The 10,124-nt window shown below is 40.5% G+C and overlaps 1 protein-coding gene across 1 annotated transcript in view; it reads right to left on the reverse strand.

The window, feature by feature from the left end:
* The window catches only part of LOC105336028 (alanine--tRNA ligase, cytoplasmic), a 609,144-nt gene that overhangs the window by 344,713 nt on the left and 254,307 nt on the right, over positions 1 to 10,124 (reverse strand). The window lies entirely within an intron of this gene.

Consider the following 10,124-nt stretch of genomic DNA (forward strand, 5'->3'; position numbering starts at 1 on the left):
ATGGTGGTCTCTGGAGGAATGGTTGCAGTGCAGCCTTCATGTCCGGGGCAGGTAAATTCCTTTCCCTTGGCTCTAAGATGGGTGCCTTTCTTGCACAGTTTATTGCCACAAAACACTGCCACAACATTGTTCTTCTTGGTAACATTTTCACTTAATGTGTATTTAACTTGTGTGGCAGCTTGGAATGGTGTTTTCCCTATCGCACTGAAGGTGGCATTGTTATACCGGACATCTCCTTCCGCTCTTATAGGTGTATTGGCAAGTCCACATTTCTCGTTAAGCTCTTGAATGTCCTGCCTTATTTTCTTCATGCTGTTTTTGCTCACATCAGTGATGATTTTGCCTACTTTGTTGCAGATCTGATGAATGTTGGTGGCTGATGCTGGTTCGATGTTTGCGCAAAGAAGCATACCACGCATGCCCTCTGTTGTAAGGCCGGTACCCAAGTGGCCGACAGCCATGGCAACATTAAACTGTGCGGCTCTCCGTCCCCTTCCTGATCGACTGACTTCCTCGTATAGCTTTTCACGGTGACTGGTGTAATGGCACTTCTTACATCGAATGGAAAGGATCCATGCCAGGCCTCTCTTTTCCTCCCCATGCTGGTTCCAGTCCAGTGAACCGTCAGAGTCGAGGAATTTCTGTGAGTGCTCTTTAAATGCATGGTTCCATAGTTTAGCAGTTTTTAACCGGGTTTTCCAAAGGAAAAATCCGGTTTTTAAAATGATGAAAATGGCGGGCAGGTGGGCGTACGGGCGGGCGGGCGGGCGTGCGGCTGCCAAAAGGGTTCCCTCATTGTACGGATAACTCCTCCTACAGTTTTCAAGATAGGAAGTTGTTCTTTTACAGATCAATTGTACATATATTAAACGTGTGCATATTGCTAGGATTTCGATTTCTGATAATTAATGAAAAAAGTACCAGCTTTTGAACTTAGTCATTTTTTGGCAAAATATTGCATATAGGGTACCCTCATTGTACGGATAACTCCTCCTACAGTTTTCAAGATAGGAAGTTGTTCTTTTGCAGATCAATTGTACATATATCAGAGGTGTGCATATTGCTAGTATTTCAATTTCTGATTATTAATGAAAAAAATACTAGCTTTTGAACTTAGTCATTTTTTGGCAAAATATTGCATATAGGGTACATGTACCCTTTCACCTTATCCATTTCACTGGATACGGGTTGACATGGATTATGGATACAGTTCACATAAAAGAAAACCCGGTTTGGTGTTACATTGACAGCTTTTCACTTGTTTCTTGATGGAGCACTTTGAAAAGTCTGGAATAGGGGTTCGGTGACTCTGCATCCATGTAGGAGTCTACCAGCTGCACTTCACTTGGCCCGGGTCGCAAAATCTTCATTTGACTGCCTCTACGCTCAGCATCGCTTATTGTGAATATTCCATCCTTCTGCTGCTGTACGACATCATGAAACTCTTCTTCACTCAGCCTTTTTATAGGACATAGACACTGTACTGGGCTGGTGGTCCCCCCCCACTTAGCTACTTCCTGTTTAACTTTGGATCTGTTAGTGACTTACTACAAGTGTCTTTAGACTTTTTATCATAGAGCTGATATCTTTTAGATCTATAAAATTTTCTTTGGAATTTATATTTTAATAGTTTTTGTTATACCTCCCGCAAACGAAGTTTGGGGGGGTATATAGGAATCACCTTGTCCGTCTGTCCGTCCGTCTGTCCGTCCGTCTGTCTGTGCAATCGTGTCCGGTCCATATCTTTCTTATGGAGAAACATTGGAAGTTTTAACTTCACACAAAGATTGCTTATGACCTAAGGGTGTGTCATGATCTTGACCCAAGGTCATTTGGGCGAGGTCAAGGTCACTGGCAGAAAAAATACAAAATTCGTGTCCGGTCCATATCTTTCTTATGGAGAAACATTGGAAATTCTTACTTCATACAAAGATTGCTTATGACCTAAAGGTGTGTCATGACCTTTACCCAAGGTCATTCGGGCAAGTTCAAGGTCACTGGCAAAAAAAACATACAAAATTTTTGTCCGGCCCATATCTTTCTTATGGAGAAACATTTGAAGTTCTTAATTCATACAAAGATTGCTAATGACCTAAGGGTGTGTCATGACCTTGATCCAAGGTCATTTGGGCAAGGTCAAGGTCATTGGGAAAAATAGTGCAAAATTTGTGTCCGGTCATTATCTTTCTTATGGAGAAGCATTGAATGTTCTAACTTCACACAAATATTGCTTAGGACCAAAGGGTGTGTCATGACCTTGACCCAAGGTCATTTGGGCAAGGTCTAGGTCACTGGCAGAAAAAGTGCAAAATTTGTGTCCGGTCATTATCTTTCTGATGGAGAAACATTGGAAATTCTTACTTCATACAAAGATTGCTTATGACCTAAAGGTGTGTCATGACCTTTACCCAAGGTCATTCGGGCAAGTTCAAGGTCACTGGCAAAAAAAACATACAAAATTTTTGTCCGGCCCATATCTTTCTTATGGAGAAACATTTGAAGTTCTTAATTCATACAAAGATTGCTAATGACCTAAGGGTGTGTCATGACCTTGATCCAAGGTCATTTGGGCAAGGTCAAGGTCATTGGGAAAAATAGTGCAAAATTTGTGTCCGGTCATTATCTTTCTTATGGAGAAGCATTGAATGTTCTAACTTCACACAAATATTGCTTAGGACCAAAGGGTGTGTCATGACCTTGACCCAAGGTCATTTGGGCAAGGTCTAGGTCACTGGCAGAAAAAGTGCAAAATTTGTGTCCGGTCATTATCTTTCTGATGGAGAAGCATTGAATATTCTTACTTCACACAATTATTGCTTATGACCAACAGTTTGAAAAAAAATAGAGCAGTTGTTATTTAAAGAAAATAGACGGTGAAATAGATTCATCCAATATTTCCTATAATTGGAAAAATACACGCATTATGATTTTTATCTTAGCGGGGGGTATCAATTGTGAGCTTGCTCACAGTACCTCTAGTTTCATTTTAAAGTAATTTTGCCTATTTTGCTGTTGTTTTAGATGATGGACCACTCTACTTCCTTTTACAACAGGTGCCCCTACAGATTCACAAAGTTCCAATGTTGAATTTCCATGACCCTGATTGAGTGAGTGCACAACTTTATGTATTCTACTTTCAAAATTTCTACTTCTTGTAATACATTTTGGATTTGATTTTAAATATGCCCTATTAACAGATTCAGATTTTTGTGTACAAGTGTGATATTTAATTCTATCAAGAATTTTAGGTCCCAAAGTCAGATTTACACAGTCTTTTAACAAGCACATGTCTTCTGTCATGCTTAATTCAAAGTCACAAGGCAACACTGAAGAGTTCCACTTGTTGTTTTTCAGTCCGCGACAGGAGAAGGAATGAAGTTGGCAGGACTTTCCGCACTGTCCTTGGTAGCAGCTGATGATGGAACAGACAGCAGTTTACATGGCCCGTTTCATCAAAGGTAAGTCACTGGAGTAGTGTTTGTAGCAGTTTTCGTACATGGTCCTGCATCTAAGCTTCAGGTCCAGGGCAAATCTCCTCTGCATGGATTCTCTCATAGCTTTCGTTCTTCCAGGAAACATGTGACTGCTGAATGGAGCCTTAACAGTCTGTTTTCTCTGAGATTCAAAGAAGTGGTGCAGGTCTTTAAGGTTTTCAATCATATGCCCTTGATTTTCAGATGCATTGGAAGCAGCAGCACTATCTCCATCACTGGTGAAATGGGAAATGATGAGTGGACAGCATCACTTTGCAGCTCACTGATGCATTCCGCAGCCCATCTCTTTTTGTCTTTAATGGTGGTCTCTGGAGGAATGGTTGCAGTGCAGCCTTCATGTCCGGGGCAGGTAAATTCCTTTCCCTTGGCTCTAAGATGGGTGCCTTTCTTGCACAGTTTATTGCCACAAAACACTGCCACAACATTGTTCTTCTTGGTAACATTTTCACTTAATGTGTATGTAACTTGTGTGGCAGCTTGGAATGGTGTTTTCCCTATCGCACTGAAGGTGGCATTGTTATACCGGGCATCTCCTTCCGCTCTTATAGGTGTATTGGCAAGTCCACATTTCTCGTTAAGCTCTTGAATGTCCTGCCTTATTTTCTTCATGCTGTTTTTGCTCACATCAGTGATGATTTTGCCTACTTTGTTGCAGGTCTGATGAATGTTGGTGGCTGATGCTGGTTCGATGTTTACGCAAAGAAGCATACCACGCATGCCCTCTGTTGTAAGGCCGGTACCCAAGTGGCCGACAGCCATGGCAACATTAAACTGTGCGGCTCACCGTCCCCTTCCTGATCGACTGACTTCCTCGTACAGCTTTTCAGGGTGACTGGTGTAATGGCACTTCTTACATCGAATGGAAAGGATCCATGCCAGGCCTCTCTTTTCCTCCCCATGCTGGTTTTAGTCCAGTGAACTGTCACAGTCTGGGAATTTCTGTGAGTGCTCTTTAAATGCATGGTTCCATAGTTTAGCAGTTTTTAGCTCACCTGAGCTGAAAGCTCAAGTGAGCTTTTCTGATCACTTTTTGTCCGTCGTCCGTCCGTCCGTCCGTCTGTCCGTCCGTCTGTCCGTCTGTCCGTCTGTAAACTTTTTACATTTTGAACTTCTTCTCTAAAACCGCTTATCCAATTTCAACCAAATTTGGCACAAAGCATCCTTATGGGAGGGCGAATATAAATTGCAGAAATAAAAGTCCGATCTGTTTTCAAAGCGGAGAAAACCTTGAAAATGTAGAAAAAGGGGGGTGCATTTTTAAAAATCTTCTTCTCAAGAACTACTGATTCCAATTCAACGTAGTTTAGCATAAATTATCCTTATGGGAAGGAAAATATAAATTGCAAAAATTAAGGTCTAATTCTGTTTCAAATCTGAGTTATTACGAAAATAATAATAAAGGAAAGCCGTGTTTCAATCAGTTTAATAGCCTCGGATTCGGCATCCGGTAAAATGGGTAGACAAGACTTGGCCTGGGCAAAACAAAAGATAAGCAGTTATTAATCTGCCAATCTCATTAAAATTTCAGGATAATTGATGGACCAGTATATTTGTATTTGCTGTAATTATTGCTGCAAAATAATGCGTATTTGGAATTGACGATTGCCGATCTGCCCCGGCTTTTATTTTGCCACGGCTCGGTTTTGCTTACCCATTTTACCAAGACTCGTATTCCATACTTCTAAAACGAGGTTCTTTGTTGAAAGCAGCCATGACATTATACGAAAAAGGGTCGATCTGACTATGATGAATTTGCTTGTTGTGCAACAGTTCGCGTATGAAGGGAAATTTTTTAAACATGAAAAATATATTGGTGCCGATTTTGTGAAGTAAATTGAGGCTAAATATTTCAATGCGTTGACAGTTTTCATACATGACGTTGATGTTAGCTTGTTCTGATTTTAGTTTCGTTTTCATTATTTATGCTTTGTAACCTGGAAACTGTCGTCTGTATTTCGTGATTTTTACGTATCAAATCAAACAGGGACTTCGGTAAATCAAACAGTTACGTTAACTGTTTACCTGCGCAAATTAAGCAAAATCTGATGTAGGAGTACTGAAATACAATTCATTCTATCGGTAATTCGGCATTATTTTTTGCGTAATGGTAGATTAATGCAATAGGTTTTTGTTGAGATGCTCGGCATTTTCTCGAGTTTATTCAGTTTAAATAGAGTTTGATATCGCTTACGGAAATATGTAGGTATATACATGTATATATATGATTCATTTCGAAAAAATAAATTGTGTTCTTTATTTGTTATACATGTAGTGCATGTTTCTTGTGTTTAATTGTTAACAATTTCTATTTACTAACCATTTTTTAGTGTTTGCTTCGAATTATAAGCAAGATACAGAGATTTGCTAACAATTCTATGTTTGTACACAGATCTTAAAAGCTTAAGATTAAATCAAAGTACTGATAGTACTGAAAAGCGCTAACCCAGCTTCTGTATGTATATAACAGATATATGTATATAGCATTTCAGCTTCTGTATACGCACTATATTATATTATGACAGTCCCTGCAATGATGTATGTAAGCCCCGTACATTAATTTCACAATAACCCGTAAGTTAGATTCACAATAGCCCGTGCAGTTATGTGCATAAACCCCTGAAACTGGTTCCCTAACCAGTTTAAATGATGTATACTTTTGCTTAGAGGGGGCGGTTATTCGATGCACTGGAAGTTGAAGTCTAACGACCATAAAGGGCTGAGCTATGCTTAGCGCTTTAAAAAGTAAAAAAATTGTCAATATTTATTACGAAAATTTTCAAAATCTGTTCTTCCAGAAACCAACTTATTGAATTGTAAACTTAACCTTTTTAGCTCACCTGAGAATGGGGCCACAATGGGGGGTCGAAGTTTAACAAATGAATATATAGAGTAAATCTTTAGAAATCCTCTTCTCAGAAACTAATCGGCCAGGAAAGCTGAAACTTGTGTGGAAGCATCCTCAGGTAGTGTAGATTCAAAGATGTGAAAATCATGACCCCTGGGGATAGGGTGGGGCCACAATGGAGGGTCGAAGTTTAACATATGAATATAAAAAGTAAATCTTTAAAAATCTTCTTCTCAGAAACTAATTGGCCAGGAAAGCTGACACTTGTGTGGATGCATCCTTATGTAGTGAAGATTCAAATTTGTGAAAATCATGACCCCCCGGGGGTAGGTTTGGGCCACAATGGGAGATCAACGTTTTACATAGGAATATACACAGTTAATCTTTAAAAATCTTCTTCTCAGAAACTAATCAGCCAGGAAAGCTGACACTTGTGTGGATGCATCCTCAGGTAGTGTAAATTCAAAGTTGTAAAAATCGTGACCCCCGGGGGTAGGGTTGGGCCACAATGGGGGATCGAAGTTTAACATAGGAATATATACAGTAAATCTTTAAAAATCTTCTTCTCAGTAACTAATTCGAAGGCAAAGCTGGAACTTGTGTGGAAGCATCCTCAGGTAGTGAAGATTCAAAGTTGTGAAAATCATGACCCCTGGGGGTAGGTTGGGGCCACAATGGGGGATTGAAGTTAAACATATGATTATATACAGTAAATCTTTAAAAATCTTCTTCTCAGAAACTAATTAGCCAGGAAAGCTAAAACTTGTGTGGAAGCATCCTCAGTTAGTGTAGATTCAAATTTGTGAAAAGCATGACCCCTGGGGGTAGGTTTGGGCCACAATGGGAGGTCGATGTTTTACATAGGAATAAACAGAGTCATCTTTAAAAATCTTCTTCTCAGAAACTAATCAGCCAGGAAAGCTGGAACTTGTGTGAAAGCATCCTCAGGTAGTGTAGATTCAAAGTTGTGAAAATAATGATCCCCACGGGTAGGGTGGGGCCACAATGGGGGGGGGGGGGGGTCAAAGTTTAACAAAGGAATTTATAGGGTAAATCTTTAAAAATCTTCTCAGAAACTAATCAGCCAGATGATTCTTTATAATTGTTAAGACTTTGGCCCCAGGACAATTCTTTGGCCTCATGAGAAGGTTGAGAGTTTACTGTACGTTTATATCCCATATATAAACTATTGTTAGGGATCTTTTTGAGAACTGCAATACTCAACACATGATATGACTATAAAATCATCCTGTTAGAAAAGGGACTAATGATTATAAACATTAGAATATCCAGGGGAAAATGGATTTTATTTATACAGGATTTACATGAATTATTGTATATTGTCCAGATAGTTTGTATTATGACTCCATTGAGCTGATTTTATCATACCTATTGTTCCTCAGGTGAGCGATGTGGCCCATGGGCCTCTTGTTTATTGATGGAGCACTTTGAAAAGTCTGGAATTGGGGTTCGGTGACTCTGCATCCATGTAGGAGTCTACCAGCTGCACTTCACTTGGCCCGGGTCGCAAAATCTTCATTTGACTGCCTCTACGCTCAGCATCGCTTATTGTGAATATTCCATCCTTCTGCTGCTGTACGACATCCTGAAACTCTTCTTCACTCAGCCTTTTTATAGGACATAAACACTGTACTGGGCTGGTGGTCCCCTCCCGCCCCGCCCCGCCCCGCCCCGCCCCACTTAGCTACTTCCTGTTTAACTTTGGATCTGTTAGTGACTTACTATAAGTGTCTTTAGACTTTTTATCATAGAGCTGATATCTTTTAGATCTATAAAATTTTATTTGGAATTTATATTTTAATAGTTTTTGTTTCATTTTAAAGTAATTTTGCCTATTTTGCTGTTGTTTTAGATGATGGACCACTCTACTTCCTTTTACAACAGGTGCCCCTACAGATTTACAAAGTTCCAATGTTGAATTTCCATGACCCTGATTGAGTGAGTGCACAACTTTATGTATTCTACTTTCAAAATTTCTACTACTTTTAATACATTTTGGATTTGATTTTAACTATGCCCTATTAACAGATTCAGATTTTTGTGTACAAGTGTGATATTTAATTCTATCAAGATTATTAAGTCTTAAAGTCAGATTTACACAGTCTTTTAACAAGCACATGTCTTCTGTCATGCTTAATTCAAAGTCACAAGGCAACACTGAAGAGTTCCACTTGTTGTTTTTCAGTCCGCGACAGGAGAAGGAATGAAGTTGGCAGGACTTTCCGCACTGCTCTGGTAGCAGCTGATGATGGAACAGACAGCAGTTTACATGGCCCGTTTCATCAAAGGTAAGTCACTGGAGTAGTGTTTGTAGCAGTTTTCCTACTCGGTCCTGCATCTAAGCTTCAGGTCCAGGGCAAATCTCCTCTGCATGGATTCTCTCATAGCTTTTGTTCTTCCAGGAAACATGCGACTGCTGAATGGAGCCTTAGCAGTTAGTTTTCTCTGAGATTCAAAGAAGTGGCGCAGGTCTTTGAGGTTTTCAATCATATGCCCTTGCTTTTCAGATGCATTGGAAGCAGCAGCACTATCTCCATCACTGGTGAAATGGGAAATGATGAGTGGACAGTCATCACTTTGCAGCTCACTGATGCATTTCGCAGCCCATCTCTTTTTGTCTTAAATGGTGGTCTCTGGAGGAATGGTTGCAGTGCAGCCTTCATGTCCGGGGCAGGTAAATTCCTTTCCCTTGCCTCTAAGATGGGTGCCTTTCTTGCACAGTTTATTGCCACAAAACACTGCCACAACATTGTTCTTCTTGGTAACATTTTCACTTAATGTGTATGTAACTTGTGTGGCAGCTTGGAATGGTGTTTTCCCTATCGCACTGAAGGTGGCATTGTTATACCGGGCATCTCCTTCCGCCCTTATAGGTGTATTGGCAAGTCCACATTTCTCGTTAAGCTCTTGAATGTCCTGCCTTATTTTCTTCATGCTGTTTTTGCTCACATCAGTGATGATTTTGCCTACTTTGTTGCAGGTCTGATGAATGTTGGTGGCTGATGCTGGTTCGATGTTTGCGCAAAGAAGCATACCACGCATGCCCTCTGTTGTAAGGCCGGTACCCAAGTGGCCGACAGCCATGGCAACATTAAACTGTGCGGCTCACCGTCCCCTTCCTGATCGATTGACTTCCTCGTACAGCTTTTCAGGGTGACTGGTGTAATGGCACTTCTTACATCGAATGGAAAGGATCCATGCCAGGCCTCTCTTTTCCTCCCCATGCTTGTTCCAGTCCAGTGAACCGTCACAGTCCAGGAATTTCTGTGAGTGCTCTTTAAATGCATGGTTCCATAGTTTAGCAGTTTTTAACCGGGTTTTCCAAAGGATAAATCCGGTTATTAAAATGGTGAAAATGGCAGGCGGGTGGGATTATTAAGATTATTGGGTCCCAAAGTCAGATTTATACAGTCTTTTAACAAGCACATGTCTTCTTCTGTCATGCTTAATTCAAAGTCACGAGGCAACACTGAAGAGTTCCACTTGTTGTTTTTCAGTCCGCAACAGGAGAAGGAATGAAGTTGGCAGGACTTTCCGCACTGCTCTGGTAGCAGCTGATGATGGAACAGACAGCAGTTTACATGGCCCGTTTCATCAAAGGTAAGTCACTGGAGTAGTGTTTGTAGCAGTTTTCCTACTCGGTCCTGCATCTAAGCTTCAGGTCCAGGGCAAATCTCCTCTGCATGGATTCTCTCATAGCTATTGTTCTTCCAGGAAACATGTGACTGCTGAATGGAGCCTTAGCAGTCTGTTTTCTCTGAGAT

The sequence above is a fragment of the Magallana gigas genome, chromosome 3 (assembly GCF_963853765.1).
Source record: "Magallana gigas chromosome 3, xbMagGiga1.1, whole genome shotgun sequence".
Classification (NCBI taxonomy): Eukaryota; Metazoa; Mollusca; class Bivalvia; order Ostreida; family Ostreidae; genus Magallana; species Magallana gigas.